This window comes from Hyaena hyaena, unplaced genomic scaffold (genome assembly GCF_003009895.1).
Source record: "Hyaena hyaena isolate Hyena2069 unplaced genomic scaffold, ASM300989v1 scaffold_24, whole genome shotgun sequence".
Lineage (NCBI taxonomy): Eukaryota > Metazoa > Chordata > Mammalia > Carnivora > Hyaenidae > Hyaena > Hyaena hyaena.
This window is the reverse complement of record NW_024080656.1, coordinates 3,991,591-4,010,177: the sequence shown is the minus strand read 5'-3', so window position 1 is coordinate 4,010,177 and position 18,587 is coordinate 3,991,591. Positions and strand designations below refer to the sequence as shown.

The 18,587-nt window shown below is 45.3% G+C and overlaps 1 protein-coding gene across 11 annotated transcripts in view; it reads left to right on the top strand.

The window, feature by feature from the left end:
• Positions 1-18,587, top strand: part of APBB2 (amyloid beta precursor protein binding family B member 2) — a 379,646-nt gene that overhangs the window by 334,386 nt on the left and 26,673 nt on the right. Inside the window, exon 1 of one of the 11 annotated variants that reach the window (XM_039227013.1) lies at positions 17,507-17,601. The exons of the other annotated variants lie outside the window; for them this stretch is intronic. The gene's annotated coding sequence lies outside the window, so the exon portion shown is untranslated. Of the gene's footprint in view, positions 1-17,506; positions 17,602-18,587 lie in introns of those variants that run through there. 11 annotated transcript variants of the gene reach the window in all.

The window sequence follows — 18,587 nt, the reverse complement described above, 5'->3', positions numbered from 1 at the left end:
GCTTGGAAATGTCTTCCATTTCCAAGATTTTTGTTGTACACATCCATTATAAATAGCCTTTGCATTTTATAGGGCGGAGCATGAAGAATTCAGGCCATTCGACAAGAGAGTTGGGTTTTGTTTTGTTCTGCTTTTTCAAAAATTTCATTAGAAGATGCTGTAGTCAAACCTGGAGGATTTTTAGAATAAAAGTTACATCCGTATGTGAGTGCAAGCAAAGCTTCTGCTGTATCTGGTGTTTTGTGGGTGGTGGAGGTTTTCTTTTAAAAATTCATGTTATGGTTTCCTGTAAGAGCAACCTTCAGGTATACAGTCCTTTAAAATAGGTTGGGAAAGATTACTCTTGGTGCACAATTCCCTGCCTTTTGTTGTTTGAGTTCAATGTAGATCTGAGCTTACATTCCTTTTTGCTGTTTATTTATCCTTGTGGCCATTGTTGGGCGAATATGTATCTGGTTTCTTGACACTCCAAGTAGAGTCTCTGGACTAGAGCATCTGCATCACCTGGGAGCTTTAAAAAAATTTTTTTTAATGTTTATTTCTGAGAGACAGAATGTGAGCAGGGGAGGGGCAGAGAGAGGGAGACACAGAATCCAAAGTAGGCTCTAGGCTCTGAGCTGTCAGCACAGAGCCAGACATGGGGCTTGAACTGACAAACAGTGAAATCATGACCTGAGCTAAAGTCAGACACTTAACCAACTAAGCCACCCAGGTTCTCCTCAGCTGTGAGCTTTTTAGAAATGCAAGTCTCACCCCAAACCTACTGAATCAGCACTGGCATTTTAACAAGCCCCCAGAGGATGCATTTATTTGCACATGGAAGCTTGAAAGGTACTGATCGAGGTCAGGGTCCTGCACAAACATACCACCTGCTTTATTGATAACCTTGTTGGGATTGTGTGTGACCCCCAGAAGTGCACCGTTGGTTTCTCCTGATGTCCATGTAAGTGTGAACGTGGGTGCATGCCACTTTACTACAATGAAATTAATTTAGTATGTGCTCTCTGCTGAGCTAGGCACCAAAGATACCAAAACCAAATAAGGCATAGTTGAGCTTCCAGGAGCTCAGAGTCTAGTTGGGGACACAGAAAAAGCCACAACATCATATTGTCCATTGTCTTTATCTATGTTATTTGACTTCCTTCATCCACACAATTCCTGTCCCCTTCTCTGGAAACATCTCTCAGCATATATAGTCCATTGGCCACCTGCCTCTACATTCTTCAGGTACCTATATAAAGAGAGCAGGGGTCACCCCAGACCTACTGAGTCGTACTCTTCAGGTGAGCCCTAATATCTTTATTTTAATGATTATTATGCCCATTATAATTTCAGAACCACTGACCTAGGGGCTTCTTTGATATACTTTGTAATTATGCAATGTGGTAACAAAGGAATGTTTGTTTATTTATTTATTTATTTATTTATTTATTTTTTTGAGAAAGAGAGCAGGGGAGGGGCACAAAGAGAGGGAGAGAGAGAATCCCAAGCGAGTCCGCACTGTCAGCGCAGGGCTCATCTCGAGATCATGGCCTGAACTGAAATCAAGAGTCAGACGCTTACCCAACTGAACCACCCAATGAATGTTTAGATACAACTTCAAATATTTAAGGAATCATCTGGGGTTTTCCTTATACTAAATTCAGGGAGAGTTGCTAGTGGCCTCCAAGTTCAAAGCTGCTTTTATCTTAGGTGAGACAATGTAAAGATCTTTGTGGACAGTACTCAAGGATTGTTTGAATTCATATGTGTGTATTTCCCAGCAGCATATTTTCTGGTAGCAAATGAAAATGCTTTGTTCTATAATGAGTTAACAGTGTGAACATTGTTATGACAATCCTGTGACTTTCTTGTTTAATGTTTATACTCATCTAATCAAACAAATTGAAATTGGATTATGGCCGTTGCACATTATAGCAGTTATTATCCAGTTTAAATGCAGGTCTGAAGGAAATAAAATTGATTTTTCTATGCTACTTGGGGACATCATAGGTTATTAGTGTGCTGGTTGAATTTTCAATTAGGTTTGTATGGAGGAGAGAAAGATTAGTAGTTGGGTTTTTTCTATTTTTTTAATGTATTATGTAAATAAACTGTAATATTTCATTCTAATTAGGGAGTCAGATGACTTTTAAAAGTTTGGTGATCTGCTTCCGTACTTTTATTTAAAGCTTGTCAGGCTTTTAAAGTGTGTAATAATTTTCAGGAACACTTTTATTTTTAAAAAGAAAATAACAGAGTTGCATGCCATGATAACACTCAGTTACTACAGTAACAGCTACCTTATTTTTCAGGGAGTGAACTGCAAAATGTACCAGAATTTCGCAAATGGCTGAACCTTTTTATAAACTAAACGCTTTTTTTTTTTTAATTGCCTTCATTCTGTAACTACCTTTTGTGTACCTGCTCTGTGTAAGCACCACGCCCAACACTCGGGATTCAGAATTGATCTAATCCAGGTCCTTCACAGAAACAAATGTTTCAGTACCACTGACTGCTGGGAGAGCAGGGCGACGAGCCATAGAAACACAAAGGCAAGAATGCCGAGCCCTGGGGAGTAGGAAAAGGCATTATGGAAGAGCTAATTTTTGATCTGGACCTTGACTCAGGAGTAAGAGTGGACAAAATGAAAATTTATTCTTTAAATTGTAAAGGCATTACATGTTCCTCACATGCTCATTTTAGAAGTACCTATAGGGGCACCTAGGTGGCTCAGTTGGTTAAGCATCCAACTCTTGATTTTGGCTAAGGTCGTGATCACATGGTTCATGAGATCGAGCCCAGCATCAGGCTCTGCACGGACAGTGTGGAGCCTGCTTGGGATTCTCTCTCTCCATCTCTCTCCCCTTCCCTGCCCTCCGCCACTTCTCTCTCTCTCTCTCTCTCTCTCTCTCTTTCTCTCTCTCAAAATAAATAAATCTTAAAACAAAAATAGTACCTATAGAAAAGAATTAATTTATTAAATGTGATCCTTATGTACTAAGCACTAACTGTGTATCAAGAAATGTGCTTGATGCTGAAAATACGATGGGGAACAGTCTACAAGATCAGTTTTAGGTTCATTAATTCACTAGAAAAACTCACAAACTATTACACTCACTGTGGTGGTTTGTTACAGCTAAAAGATACAGATTAAAATCAGCTAAGAAAAGAGTTGCACAGGGCAGAGTCCAGGAATTTTCTGAACAGGGAGTCTTAGGTGTCCTCTCTCTGTGGAGTCATGGACAGCATAACTTTTCCAGCAGCGATGTGTGACAGTATGCACAAAATATTGCTGACCAGGGAAGTTCATCTGAGCCTTGGTGTCCAGAATTTTTATGGGGGTTCTGTCACATAGGTATGGTTGGTGACCCATGTGATTGACCACAGTCTCTAGCCCCTCCAGAAGTGGAATTGATGCCGAGTAACCCAAAGCCCCTCACTAAGCCATATCGTTAGATGATCTAGTGTGACCCAAGGCCCACAGGCAAACAAAAACACTAATGGTAGGCATGACATTCCATAGTCTTAGAGATTACCTCCAGAAGCTGAGGGAAAAGGCCAGACCTCTCTTTGGTCAAGGTTGAATTCTCTACTATGCAGAAACAAAACCAGACACTACAATAAGTGTGTAAGACTCACCATAAAGTGAAGGAGAAGAGGACCGTAAAGAAAATATCCGGGATGCTGGGGAACGGGGGTCTGGGGGGTAGGGGTATGGAACTGCCAGTCAGGATGATTTTCCCAAGGAAGTGGACTGAGATATGAAGGATTAGCCGGATGAGTAGTACGGTGAAGAGCATTTCCAGAGGGGGGAACAGATGGTGCAAAGCCTCTGAGGTGGGAAATAGTTGGGTATGTTCCAGAAACTGAAAGAAGATGAGGCTGGGGCAGAGAGAAGAAAGAGAGAACGGGATTGCAGCACTGATTATAGAGAGAATAAGCACCAGATCTCAGAAGGCCTTAGAGACCCTGGAAATGATCATGGACTGTATGTCTCCAGTCAATGGAAAGCCACTGGAGGGTTTTAAAGCCTGAGCATGGATGCTCAGGTTTGTGGTTTGTTAAAGGGACACACGTGTGGCAGCTGTGAGACTAACCAGTCAGGGATGAGGGTTGAAAGACTGCTTTAACTATCTAGATGAGAGAGGAGGGCGGAGACAGTGGGGTTGGAAGGAGGGGAATGAGTTTGAGAGAACAGTGGCCAGTAGAGTTGGCAGAACTTGGCAAGTGTGACTTCTCTGCCAGCAGACCCTCAGCCGTCACACTGTGTTGTCACCTTCGGGCATCTGGCAGCTCTTTTGTTTCTCATTTGTTGTTTCCACCCTCCTATAGGCAAGTAACCAAACGCAGTAGAAATGTGTGTAAGGAAAGAAGGGCAGCCTCGGAAGGGGTGACAGGTGCGATTCTGTGAAATTAGCTCATGTCTCCAGATTTGGTGATGCCTGTTCTGACTGCTAAACCCCAAGCCCCAGACTCACCCCCACTTCCAGTGGAGGCTGTGTTCCAAACAGTTGTGGTTGCCAGAGCAGTTCATTGTAAACAGCTTTTCTAAATAGCTGACAAATTACTGGTCATAGATTCAGATATGCCATGAGTTAAAACATGGCCCCTTGAAAAACAACTGATAACCAGAAAAGCCTACAATAGAATTGTCAGCACAGAGCCCGGCATTTAGGAAAAGCTTAATAAATGCTGAACAAATGAGTAGATGTTTAATCTGCTTTTAAAACATGAACATTAAAAGAGTTTCCAGTAGGGGCACCTGGGTGGCTCAGTTGACTGAGTGTCAGACTTTGGCTCAGGTCATGATCTCGCGGTCCATGAGTTTGAGCCACTCCATCAGGCTCTGTGCTGACAGCTCAGAGCCTGGAGCCTGCTCCGTGTCTCCCTCTCTCTCTCTGCACCTCCCCCGCCAGCTCTCTTTCTCTCTCTCTCAAAAATAGAATAAACATTTAAAAGAAAATAAAAGAGGTTCCAGTATACCTGTAGTGTGTTTTACTAAACCCAGATAAGACCTCCTAGTTGCATACAGTCTTGATTTTCTTGTGTGTATTTTGTGGATTATTTTCCTTTCTCTGTAAAAAATATATATATAATAAAATATGAAATATTAAAATATAAATATTATATATATATAGCAAAAAACACGGTTGATGTCCCCTGCCTATTTCATTTGCTTAAATTGTCCAATCATCTTGCCCAGAATCAATGAGAAGAGGAAGTACTCTGAGTACACACAGAATATAGACAGTAAGAGACCTTGGATTTTCCTTTCAAACTCTGTTTTAGTCAGTGACTGGCCAGCATTCATTTAAAATGCTGTCACTTAGCCAACTGGACACTTTCCTGCTTCTGTGTATGGGGCAGGGGGGGTTCTCAAGAGATGACAGCGTTGGGATGCCAGTGTCATCTTGGAGCAAGAAACCAAAAGTGCCATAAGACATGCCGGGATTGGAGAGGTGTGTAGGGGTGGATTACTTACTGTTGTGTTTCCTGTAAATTGGCAGGGCATCTGTGAAAAGTACCTTCCAGCTCAGTTCAGCACTCGCTGCCTCGTTTATCAAACTACAGTTCGGACCTGCTTTGTCTGGACATTGCAAAGGCTTTCTGGCTGTGGGTTGCGATGCTCCCTCCCCTCCGGCTCCCCCGCACCCGCAGCAGGGTTCAGGTAGGGTCTGTTAGGAACCAGAAACCCAAGCCGAAGACGGCAACTTTCTAAAGCCGTTCAGCGGGATCAGAATGAACTTTCCAAGTCCTGCGTGTCCAAAATGGAAATGGTCGTCACGGAACGGGAGGGCTTGTGGGGGATGGAGATTTTCTACCTCCCCCCACCCCCATGCTTGCCTTAGGCCCGATCTCTGGCAGCTGGAAGCCCTTGGCAGGGGCACCTGCTGGGCACACCTGGCGGGAGGGGGGCGGAGAGGGAGGGGCGGCTCCTCCCCTGCAGCCAATGGGCGGCGGCGGCGGGCGGTGGCGGGCGGAGAGCGCGGGCAGACCCCGCGCGGGGAGGCGCGGAAGCCGCTCGCTGCAACTTAAGACGGAGGGAACGCGCCGCTGCCGGTTCAAGCGGCCGCGGCCGGCCGGCTGCTTGTGGACCCCGCTGTCCTCGTCCCAGCGCGGGAGGCCAAGGTGAGAAACGTGGGGAAGGGGCGGCGGGTCTTTGTCTGCAGGTGCGTGCAGAGGTAACGAGCCGCGTCCGAGCCCGAGCTGGCTCGCGGAGACAGCGAGGCGGGCCCGGGAGACCCGCGGGACAAAGGCTGCGCCCTCCTTTCTCCCGAGTCAAGTGCCTGGTCGTGGGCAGGTGGAGGGCAAAGGAGGGGTCTTTCTGCCTCGCTGGAGAGAAGGGTGAAGATTGTATGAATTGGAGGGGTGGATGGGATGCAGGAGGCTTTTGATCCCAATCGAGGGACGCAGCAGAAGCTGTTCAGTGGTGGGCCGTTTGGAGGCTCTGCTCTGGGCATTCCTCTTGTGGCCAGTGCTGTGACTGAGTAAATGAGTGTATTCATCTCACATGCCCTCTGGTGAATCCACATGAACGCCTTCCTGTCCATTAGAAGTGAAATATAATGGCAGGATCTTGATAATCCAATTTTTGGATTAAAAGCAATATTGTTTGGTGTACAAAGACTGCATTTACAATAATTTTAGTTATAGGACTTCGAACATCTGTGTGACTTCCATGTGACAAAGTGTTTCAGGTTCCCAAAATGTGGAAAATCAGCCAACCTATCACCTCCTTGCTCTTGGCATTGAAAAAGGAGGTTTTTTTAATAAAGAAAAACATGATGTAAATAGTGCATACAGCATTTGATTGGATTCTCCGGGAATCTGTGCCTTCTCTCTCCATTATCTGTTTCCCTGTACCGGTACTGTAACCACGCACATCTATTGATTCCCTAATTAATATGTGGTTGTGAATCTTCATTACTGCCTTGGGTGGGAGAAGGCGGACGCGCAGACAATCCCATTAGTCTTTTTCTTTCTTTTTATAACTGCAGCTACAGTTTGGCTTGACTTGAATCCTGAATGGTGGGTTACGCCTGCTTTCCTCATATTCTCTTTTTGGGTTCTTTAGACATTGGGCAGGTTCCCCTCCAGCGTTACTCTGACACAAAAGCAGTCTGCAAGTTTTCTCCTTAAAGTTCGGATCTTTGCCACTGCCTTTTAGTTGGTCCTGCTTTGTGAAAGGAATTATTTGGTGTCCTGAAGCCCTTTGCAGGGACTTAGAAGCATAACATATTGTGAAGAAAGCCTTAAATTCTTAATGAAAATTTTGTCCATAATTTTGGGGTTTTTTTTAATGTTTGTTTATTTTTGAGAGAGAGTGAGCAGGGAAGGGCAGAGAGAGAGAGGGAGAGAGAGAATCCCAAGCAGGCTCCACACTGACAGCACAGAGCCCGATGTGGGGCTCAGTCTCACAAACCATGAGATCATGACCCAAGCCGAAGTTAAGAGTCAGATGCTTAATTGACTGAGCCACCCAGGTGCCCCTCGTCCATAATTTTGTAAAAGTTGTTGGTGGCTGTGTGTCCAAAATGAAATGTGAATAAGAAGCTTAATGGGGGAAGGACTTTCCATAAGGCATCAGTCCTCATTGTCGAAGAAGGTAACATCGTTCTTGGCTCAGCAGTAAGTGAGGCTCAGGATGAAGGCACAGGCTACATGCTGGGTGGGTCAGGAATCCCACCTTTCTGGCACCTGGTGCTTTAATGAGTTCCTCTATCATTCTAGTGAGTCCTAGCTTTTGAGCGATGGGGATTATTTATTTAATAAGTATTTATTGAACATCTGCTATGTCCTGGGCATTGGCGCTAGTGATTAAAATGGAAACTGCAACAAGTACCTTCTTGCTTTTTTTTTTTTTTTTTTTTTTTTTTTTTTTTTTTTTTTTTTTAAATATTTTATTTATTTCTAGGAGAGAGAGAGAGAGAGACAGCGTGAGCAGGGGAGGGTCAGAGAGAGAGGGAGTCACAGACTGAAACAGGCTCCAGGCTCCGAGCTGGCAGTCAGCACAGAGCCCGACGCGGGGCTCGAACCCACGAACCGTGAGATCATGACCTAAGCGAAAGTCGGACGCTTAACCGACTAAGCCACCCAGGCGCTCCACCTTCTTGCTTTCTTAGCGCTCACATAATGCTGTCACAGGATTAGGACTGGAGCACATCTAAGGAGTAATGTGGTAACACTGAGATGAGCCAAGAGGATGTTGCTGCTGGCTGCTGCCTTGGAGGCCAGCTGAGCCCAGGGCTGTAGGTGCGCACAGGTGGGGCCAAGGTCACCTCCATGCTAAGGGTGTAGGTATTAATCAGACCGGTGGGTCCTTGTGCACTTGAGTCAGTCTTCTGGGACCGCGGGGAGGTCCAGAAGCTGAGTTCTAAGAGTTTGAGCTGGGGTGTTGTAAATTTGGATGTGCTTCTTCCAGACTATTTCAGAAACTGTCAGTCATGCAATCTCCTGGTCTCACCTCAACAGCTTTTATCTTTAACAACCCCTCAGGGAAATGAATTTCATTCTGTACCACTGACTGAGCAAAGCTTTCCATCTGTCCACGGTCTCCCAAGTGTGAAGAGGTAACTCTTAGATTTAAGGACCCGGAACACAGTTGGAAAACCCCTATTTACTCTATACTTTTCATGTGTTTTTTTGTTTGTTGTGTTTTGTTTTAATGTTTTATTTATTTCTGAGAGAGAGAGAGAGAGAGACAGCGTGAGCAGGGAAGGGTCAGAGAGAGAGGGAGACACAGAATTTGAAACACGCTCCAGGCTCTGAGCTAGCTGCCAGCACAGAGCCCAACGCGGGGCTTGAACCCACAAACCGCAAGATCATGACCTGAGCCGAAGTCGGACGCCCAACCAACTGAGCCCCCCAGGCGCCCCGTGTTTTGTTTTGTTGGAGTATATTGATGACCTGTAACTTCTTATTCATCTGGGTTTCCAGAGTTTTCCACAAATCCCTTGGGTTACATGAAAATATATTAAATAGTAGTGTAACTTGTTCTTTTCTAAGTGCCTGTTTTAAACACAGAAGATAACATTTTGAGAAATTCTTAGACCTTTGGATTCCTCCGGTCCTGGCATAGGATGTTCTTCACAAGTAATTGAATTGTTGAATGGGCAGATGAATTAATAGAGATGCAAAGACTTCATTTTCTATTTTGAGGGTTTACGTACTTGATATTTATAATCTATAGATTGACTTGGCAATCTATAGATAGATGTTTGGCAGATACAGAACATCATCTGTGTGTCAGGCCTCTTGTGAGGTACATGATGGAATGAGACAGGATCCAAAAAGGCAGGAGATAAGCCAGGAGAACAGTTTAGGAAGCAAGATGGTATAGATTATAAGTGCCATGAAGATGGTCCATGGTGCAGAGAATGCAGCTGAGTAGTTCAGTGGGGAAGGGGCCCACCAAGAGGCAGTCCACCCTAGGAGGTGACATTTGAGCTGAATGTGAAGGTTGAGTAAAACCAGGCATGTGGGGAGCAAGTAGGAGGCTCGGAGGAAGAGAAGCACTCAGCACGTTCAAGAATCAGAGAGGAAGCCAGCATGGCTGGAGCCAGGAGCAGGGAGGCCAGTGGTATGCGCTGGGCTGGAAGAGGTTTGTGGGGACACGATTATATGCGGCTTGTGGGCTGTGATTGAGGATTTGGGTTTTCTTTCTAATGCTATGAGAAGCCTTTGAAGGGTGGTAACCAGAGGGATACCAGGATCTAATTTCTTTCAGAATAAAAGATCTCAGCAAATGTTGTTAGGGAGATGGATGTCTGGAGTGGAAGTGGAAGCTGGGGCACCAGCTAGCAAGTCCCAGTCCTGAAAAGATCAAAGTTGTGGCGGAGGGAATGAAGACAAGTGGGCTATGGAAACTGAATGAACAAGACTTACGACAGTAGATGTAGGAAGAGGAGGATTCTAGGACCACACCTGGATTTTTAGATTCATTGTTTATTTCTGTTTGAAATACATAATAAAAGAAATAACGACCGGTGCACCTGGGTTGCTCAGTTGGTTAAGCGTCTGACTCTTGATTTCAGCTCAGGTCATGATCACGGTTTAGGAGTTCGAGCCCCATATTGGGCTCTTTGCTGACCGTGCAGAACCTGCTTAGGATTCTCTCTCTCCCTCTCTGCCCTTCCCCCACCCATATGCATGTGCACCAAGCACGCGCGCATACTCTCTCTCACAATAAATACATAAACTTAAAAAAAAAAAAAACAGTGATGTTTAAGGACAAAGTTACTAAGCAGCGGATCAACTCAGTTTTAATTTATGTTGTGTCAAGACTTTGACTGAATTTTGTTCCCTTCCCTTGTGTGGGTGAGCAGACCTTACCCAGTGGAGTGCTGTGCATAGGGCCATTCTTCCGGGACATTTTCCCCCTTCATTGCCCTGACTGTCCTTCTCAACTGGTATCAGACCTTTGAACATTTTCTCTGATCTGTCATAAAAATAAAGGATCAGGGGCACCTGGGTGGCTTCATCAGTTAAGCGTCCGACTCTTGATTTCGGCTCAGGTCATGATCTCATGGTTTATGGGTTTGGGCCCCAAGCCAGCCTCCACACTGACAGCTCGAGATTGTCTCTCCCTCTCTCTCTCTGTCCCTTCCCTGCACATGCGTGCTCACTCTCCCCTCCCCCCCATCTCTTTCAAAATAAATAAATAACTAAAATAGTAAAGGATCGAAGTAAGAAAAAAGACAGGTTTAAGCTTTAGTCCACGTGGAATTACTCCACCTTTGCTGTGGTTTTATAAGAAACCACTGATAATTGCATTTGAAGTTCTTTATTTCACATGGGACATTCTTCAGAGTCTGGACAACTGATATTTTGTCCCAAACAAAAGTTATTCCATATGTATCTTGAGTCAGAAGAAGAAACTTTGTGGGAAAATCACGAGCATTCTGTGAGCTAGAAAAGCCATTTCCTTGTTACCTGTAAAACAGAAATGAAGTTTTTGGTTTCCAATGGGATTATTTTATACCCTTCCCCCTTCAGATATGTGAACTTGAAAGCTTGCCGTGTCTTTGTCAGTTAACTTTGGTTTTGAAATCAACTTTGGTTTGGTTTTGCAAGAAAAAAAATAACTGATGTAGAAAATATCCCCCCTACAGTCAGAATTTGAGGCTTGCAGAGGGATGGAAGTGACCAGGGCCACCAGCCCTTCTGACCCGGACGCCTGGACTAGTTACCCTGGAAGACGTAAGCTTGTCTGGGGATGAATAAATTATGACAGTTGAAATAATTATGATAGAGGAAAAGCAGCTGCAGAGAGAGAACAGTTGACAGTTGGGGGTGATTTGGCCTGATTCTGTCATGTCAAAGCATGCATCTGTTTGGCAGGTTACATGAAAATGCTATTTGCAAAAGGTCTGGTGTGATTTCCATCCCCCTACTCCCCCCAAACATTCATAGCCTGCAAGTGACCTTTTTGAAATAAAATGGTTGAGGCCGAGCTCCATATTGACTCTGATCCGCATGCTGGATGTACATGTAAGATTTCAGTTGAGCAGAAATGGTTTTGGTTCTGAAGAAGCTGCAGATTGGAAGCACTCTTATCCCTGCTTGTGGGTAGAATAGTTTCTCGCTGGCCTTGGAGCCTTGACCCCCACAACAAGGATTGTTCCAGCAGCCTGAGATGTGTGTGCTTGGTTTAATGCTGTGCTCTTACCACCGCGCAGCTCTCCATCTCCTCACCCAGGACCTCCCATTTCCATTTTGCACTGGACTTCACCAAGTATTTAGCTGGTCCTAATCTCAATGTTGCTCTATGTTGTATGTTACACCCCTGGATCAGGTTGTCATCTAAGCAGAGTTGGGCACTTTTTCTGGAAAAGGCCTGATACTGAATATTTGGGGCTCTGTGGTACACAAGTTCTGTTAGAGCACAAGAATAGCCATAGACAAGAGGAAACGAATGGGTGTGGCCATGTTCCAGTGACTCTTTATAAAAACAGCAGGGGGCGGATGGTCTGTGATCCTGCGACCATAGTTTTCACCCTTGATTTCAAGGACCTGAGTGGAATCCACAGTGACAGGTCAAATAGGGACCTTGTCCTTCGGAAGTAAGAAGGCTCAGTCGCTTTTGGCCAGCTTTCGGGTATTCTGAAAATCAGCCTCCAAACCAAATTCCTGGAGAAGGTAGGCTGTTTGGGGTACTTCTGTGACAGACCATTATTCAGACATCCCAAGCCCACACTTAAGCTTCTTCAAGGTGGTACGTTTATTGCTCAAATATGAGCAAATATGAACAATAAAAGAGAGGTAAACTCAGACATAGAAACAGAATGATACCGTGATGAGATTGTGGTTTTTGTTTTTTAAAGATTTCTTGTATTCGATGGAAAAGAAAGAAGAGTCTGGAACCAGGAGACCAGCCACATATAAAAAAATAAACTTACTGAATAGGAAAGATGGGTATTCTTTCAAATTGTGAAGAAAAGTCAGCTGCTGCTAAGATAGCCTGTCGGGAATTCTCTGTGATGCTTCGTGGCAGCTCTTCCTGTGTCCCCTGCCTCGGTGCAACAGAAATGTGTTGTCTGGAGTCTGGTCCCTAAATGATAAGCAAAGGTTTATGTCTTTTAGAGCACAAATATAAAGAAAATTATCTGAGGAGCTGATAAGTCTTGATAGAAATCAATATACAATGGAAATTTATATATTGATTTCTTCAGGAGCAGAGGAGCCATTTTTCATTCAGACAAACGTTCCGAAGAAGGAATCTAGTTAGGGGCTCTGGAAACATTATTGTCGTTTCGGCTGGAGATGATCAAAGCATAGATTTGCTTCACTTTCATAGAGAGTCACAAGAGATTGATAATCTTTTCACAACTCTCCTCCATGCCCATTCCTATGAGATACATGTTTTATTAACATTGTGATTTCAGATGAAGTGAAAATGGAATATGAACTAAAGACATTTTTAAAGCACCATCTGTGGTGAACAGTAGCAGGAGAAAAAGGAATTCAGCCAACTCCCTGTTATTCACAGGATCGTTGCCTTGGGTTCTTATTGACATGATGAGGAGTAAGGGGGGGAGAAGTTCTTTGTTTACTCTATTTAGTTATTCATTCATTCAGAATCATTTATTGATTACGTGGCAGTGGTGAGTGGTGAGTGAACACCGCAGGAAAGACCCTGCTCACACAGATTTGACTTTTTTATGGGGTAGAAGGAAGTGCCAGGGTAGCGTTAGATGGCTGCAGGTGGCGGCAATGACTGGGTGGCCCGGAAGGGTTTTTTGGAAGTGGTGACATTAGTAAGGAGGAGCCATCCCATTGGAGACCTGCGGGCATAAGCCATCCACTAGAAACGTGTGTTTGAGAACAGAAGGGTCAGAGTGTGGCTGGAGCCCAGCGGGTCGCGGGTGAGGCAGAAAGTGAGGTCAGGAGAGACCGGGAGTTCGGGAGGGGATCAGAAGCAGGGCAGCAGCGGGCTCATTGGCTGCTGTGAAAAGGATGAAACCGTCAGCCTTCGCCTGGGAACGCCATTTAAACCAGCTAGAGCACACTTACTTTTTGTCACCAGGTCCGGCAGTGGGGGAACCGAAAACCCAAGAGAACAGAGATAGGAGCGGCGAGCTGAGTCCGGCTCTCTTCATCGAGGGGTGGGGTCCTGAGGGGAGCCCCTCAGCTGGGAGGGGGGCAGGTGCCCGGTGCCCTAGAACCACACAGCGAAAGAGGAGAGACCCGGCAGGCAGACCCGCAGCTTCCGGTTGTGGACCTGCCATTCTAGTGACGGCGGTTTGAGCGGGTGGAACTCTTTGAATCTTGGATTCCTTGTTTGTAAAATGAGTCCTGATGCTCCCGAGCAGGGTTACTGTGTAGCCTGGCAGTAAGTGTGCCAAGCACAGAGCCTGGGTGGGCAACAGATTCAGTAAGAGGGGAGCTGCCGTTGTGATGTCGTTACCGGTCAGTCATCCTAGCGTTGATGTCTGTTTTTGTTGAGGTATTGCCGAGGGTGCCGAATATCAAGAATACTTGGATCTAGATGGAAGTTTCCAAAACTCAAATGATCGAATGTCTTGGCTCTTTGTGTTAGCTACGCCAGCACTACTATGTGGGCAAAGAAAGGAGGATTGGCTCTGTGTAGTGATAGCCCCAAATCCTCTTGGAAATTTAGAAATTTAGAAATAGATTTAGGAACGTGCCTTCCCCAAAAGAGGCCCTGCACGTGGCTGGGTCCATGCAGTTGAAGAGAATTCACCCACAGGCTCACCCTGGTTTTAACTGGGAGTCATGTCTATATCGGTCCTGGTACTTTGTGTCCTTGTCACACTTCTTAATACAGAAGCCACTTTCCTAGTATAGACCAGTCTTCTTCCCTCCACTGTGTCAAAGTCAGAGAGGAGCCTTCTGAGCATTTTTTGTTTTTGTCCCTCTGCTATCAGGAAGGAAGCCAGCCCAGGGTGTCACGGTTTGGATATAATTTACATAATTATTCCCTTTGATTAGGCCCCAAACTTTAAACCTTGAAACCGGAACATGGCATGAGTTACTTCTCGCTTGAGAAGTACGTATAAGGTGCATGTGTACGTGCGTTCTCTTTTCACAGATACTCAGAGAAGCAAGGTTGTTTTGTTGTTGTTGTTTTACTGTAGTACATTCCAAATGAAAGCAGACGCTTGTTAATTCTTGCTCTCTTCAAATAGGAACTTAGAGAAAAAAAAAAAAACCCAAAACTCATTTCCTGGTTGCTCTCAAATATCCCTTTTTCCCTCATTAGTAAGCTGGCCAGTAACTATTGTGTCTTCTCTCCAGTGGCAGAGAAAGGCCTTTGTTTAGAAGAATGTGCCTTGAATTTCAATAACCTTATACCACTTTAGGTTCTCATCTTCACACTTACTCCTGGGAACTCCAACTCCCTGCTTCCGCAAGTTCTTCCAGTTAACAGGCTGCTCCATCCTGGGGGGGGTGGGGAGGGGAGGGGAGGTGGGGAGCGAACTAGCTTGCAGACTAAGGCACATTCGTCAAAGGCAGGTGCTTCTGGTACCGTTTGGTCCTGGGAAGGACAGAACCCTTCCCTGAGCTGAATTCTCTGAAATTCCAGACACCAGATGGTAAATTTGCATAAATCCAGAATTCAGTTCAGAGCTCTTTTACCTGCAGGATGTGGATTCTGAAGGGATCTGTAAATGAGTTTCAGTGGGTATGGAGGCTTCTCCCCCATCTTTCTAAGGTTGTGCATAAAACTGTGGGTCCGTGCACATTTCTTTCTGAAGTATTTTCATCCGATTCCAAAAGGTTCCAGGATCCAAAACGGGTGAGGAGACCCCCTCTCCGCAGACCTTCTCTTTCACAGTTGGTTAGTGCACTGCTAGGCATGCATGTCCAGTCCACATTGGATGCTCTCACAGCACTCTCAAGGGGTTAGAGCCACTATTCCCATTTTACAGATGAATAAACTGAAGAACAAAGAGGCTAAGGGCCTTGACCAAGGGCAAACAGCTAATAAATGTCAGGGATAAAAAACATAAAAAACCGTTGAAGCTGGGAGAAAAAGTAAGACAGTCAGGTTCAGGAGCTGGTGTGAAAAACTTTCATGACCTACAGTTTTACAGTTTTTGCTTCATTGTCCTGTGGCTAATGCTTGTCTGTGCTGGTGCTCAGAACCCCCAGTGATGAAACACTAGCATCAAAAAGTAGCATGAAACGGAGTGCTGCAGAAATGGACTGAGAAGCACCCTAGCAAGTCTTTGCTTTACGTGCTCAGTTTGTGGAAAGTAGAGGGTGTGCGCTGCATGCGAAGTAGGTGACTGTGTGGGGGGACAGGAGGTGCATCCTCGTCAAAAAAGCTGGAATAGACATTGTCATTCTGGTGTTCTATTTATTTTGAGGAATTTCCTATTCATTTGGATGCCCAGTTACACGTGCCAAGTAGTTCTGTTATTTCAGGCTTATTTTAATGAAAACATTGCCAATTACTCCCACGTTCATTTTCCCAAGAAGCAGCTGCCGAGAGCATACTGATGGGGCAGCCTTGGGTGCGTGGCTGGTGTGGAATTAATCCCGGAGTTGAATTCTTCCCACTGCATCTCGTACAGTGAGAAGGGAGTCAGCTCGTGCCTGACTCCACATTTAGCCTCCTGGAGGGATGCTCCTCATGCATGAGCCCAGCTTGCGGCTGATGTTTCCTTCTGGCAAATGTATAAGGTGTCAAATCAGTGAAGCAGCTGCCACTTTGACTCTTCTGCATGCTTTGAAAGACATTTCAGAGATCGCTCTCAAGTCCCTATCTGTTTCAGGCTTTTACTTCCACACTCAAATCAAGCAGTGTCTATTAACCCCAAAAGAATGAACCTTGGTAAAAGTTTGCAGTGTCATTTTTCCAAGTTCCACCTTCAGGGGAAAAAAACAACAACAACAACTCCGTGGCTACAGACAGATGCTGTTTCCTTAAGTGAATCGCTATTCCTGGGTCCATAATAATTATACCCCAAAGAAACAGACTGTATTCTCAGGTCTCTAGATTGAATATTATTGGGCAAAGTTTTTGCCATACAGTAGGCATAGGCTTTTTATTAAGAGTAAAAAATTGGGGCACCTGGGTGGCTCGGTCAGTTAAGCATACGACTTCGGATCAGGTCATGAGCTCACAGTCCGTGGGTTTGAGCCCTGGGTCGGGCTCTGTGCTGACAGCTCAGAGCCTGGAGCCTGCTTCAGATTCTGTGTCTCCCTCTCTCTCTGCCCCTCCCCCGCTTGCTCTCTGTCTCTGTTTCTCAAAATAAAATAAAGACATAACAAAAAATTTAAAAAAAAAAATAAGAGTAAAAAATTAAAAGCATTTGGTTTAAATCAAAAGCTAGCCAAGAAATGCTACTGGCTCATTCTTTTTTGTTTTTAAGAGGCAGAGCTTTCTAACAGACCCTTTTTTGATAAAAAGTCTGAGCACGAACAAAGTGATTCTTTCTTTTTTTTTTTTTTTTTTTTTTTTTAAATTTTTTTTTTTTTTTTTTTTTTTTTTTTTTTTGCAAATCGTTTATTGTCAAGCTGGTTTCCATATATAACACCCAGTGCTCATCCCCAAAAGTGCCCTCCTCCATGCCCATCTCCCCCATCCTCCCCCCACACCCATTAGTCCTCAGTTACAAACAAAGTGATTCTTGAAACATCTCCTCTGAAATGAGAAACCAAGACTCAGAAAGGTTAAGAGACTTCCTCAGTGCTCACTCAACGTGGGACTAGAACCCAGGTCTTTGGATCCTTTGGTGATGATCTAAAATTGCGTCCATAGACTAACCTTTCAGAAGGACATGAGCAGCAGCGACTTCCCCTCAACCTGTGGTAAACTGCCCAGCAAATCTGAGGAGATGGCCAGAAATACATCCCCAGTGACTTCCCTTCCAGAGGGAGACATGTCACTTCTAGTACTGCCTGGCATGACCCAGCTGAGACATGAGACTGTCAGATGACTTAGCAAAGAAAACCGGAAGGAAGCCGTTTATTGCACTTTGTTACACGCCAGGTACTCTTGTGCTCACACCGTCTCCTTTAACTTAATCCTCACGATTACCCTGAGCCAGGTGTCCCTGCCCCCTTTGCACTGATGCGGAAGCAGGTTCAAAGGGCCGCACCATCTAACAGTGTGCCTGGCACGTAGAGGGAGCTCAGGAGAAAGAGAAGGTGAGTCACGTACCCAGGGGAGCACAGCTACCAGAGGGATTTGAACACAGCTCTGTCTACATACTCAGCCTAAAGGGCCTCTCTTGCGAATTTTCAGCCGCCTTCTGCCCCAACACAAGTTCACAGGCCAAGGAAAGGGAAGGAGGTTCCCCTGTGCATGTAAAGCCCCAGGTTCTTTGCCAAAACCTTTGCTCCCGTCTTGAACACCTGTGCGTGGTAACCCTCTGGGTCATTCGGGAGACAAACCGTGAGGTGGTTCTACAGGACTGTGAACGAGGAAGGGGAACCCAGCTTTCCTGTTTTTCGTATGAGACCATGTATCGTCGATTCTGCTTCGTGACTGTGGTTCACTATGCAGCGTGCTGGCTGTTTCATACCATGACATGAGCCCTCATGTCTGCAGGGTCCTGCCCGCCGCTCTGTGACCCTGGCCATGGGGCGCCTGAAAGAGCGGGTTTCTGTGCAGGTTGGGTTCTCCCTTTCCTTCTCATTATCTGGTGCCCCCTGCGTCTTCAGTCCACTTGCTTTATGTTTACCTGTGTGCATGTGTCCGATCCAGAAAGTCTGTGGTCCTCAGCCCCTTTCAGATTGGCTGTGACAAGACCAAGGGGATGGGCTCTCCAGCATTGTCCTCCTCCCTCTCCGCTTCACTCCTCTCTTCCCTGACACGTGATTCCTCCCCCTACTGGCCCTCCCACATCCCACCTCTGCCCTTGACCTTCTGCTGTCTCTGCTCACTCCTGCTCTGTTGCCGTCTCATGATGCATTTGAGTGAAATACCCAGACTACAATGTTGTAGTTCAGTTAATAGAATGTCAGAAGTTAGTAACACAGGTAAGGCTGTATCCACGTCATTGTTTCTGTACATGTTTTATGGGAGCAGGTGGAGCCAGAAGACGAAGATAAGTGCTCTGCCAGTGTTGACTGCAAACAGTTTCTTGTATTTGACTGTGATATTTTAAGCGTGATTACCTCCCCCGGTTGAT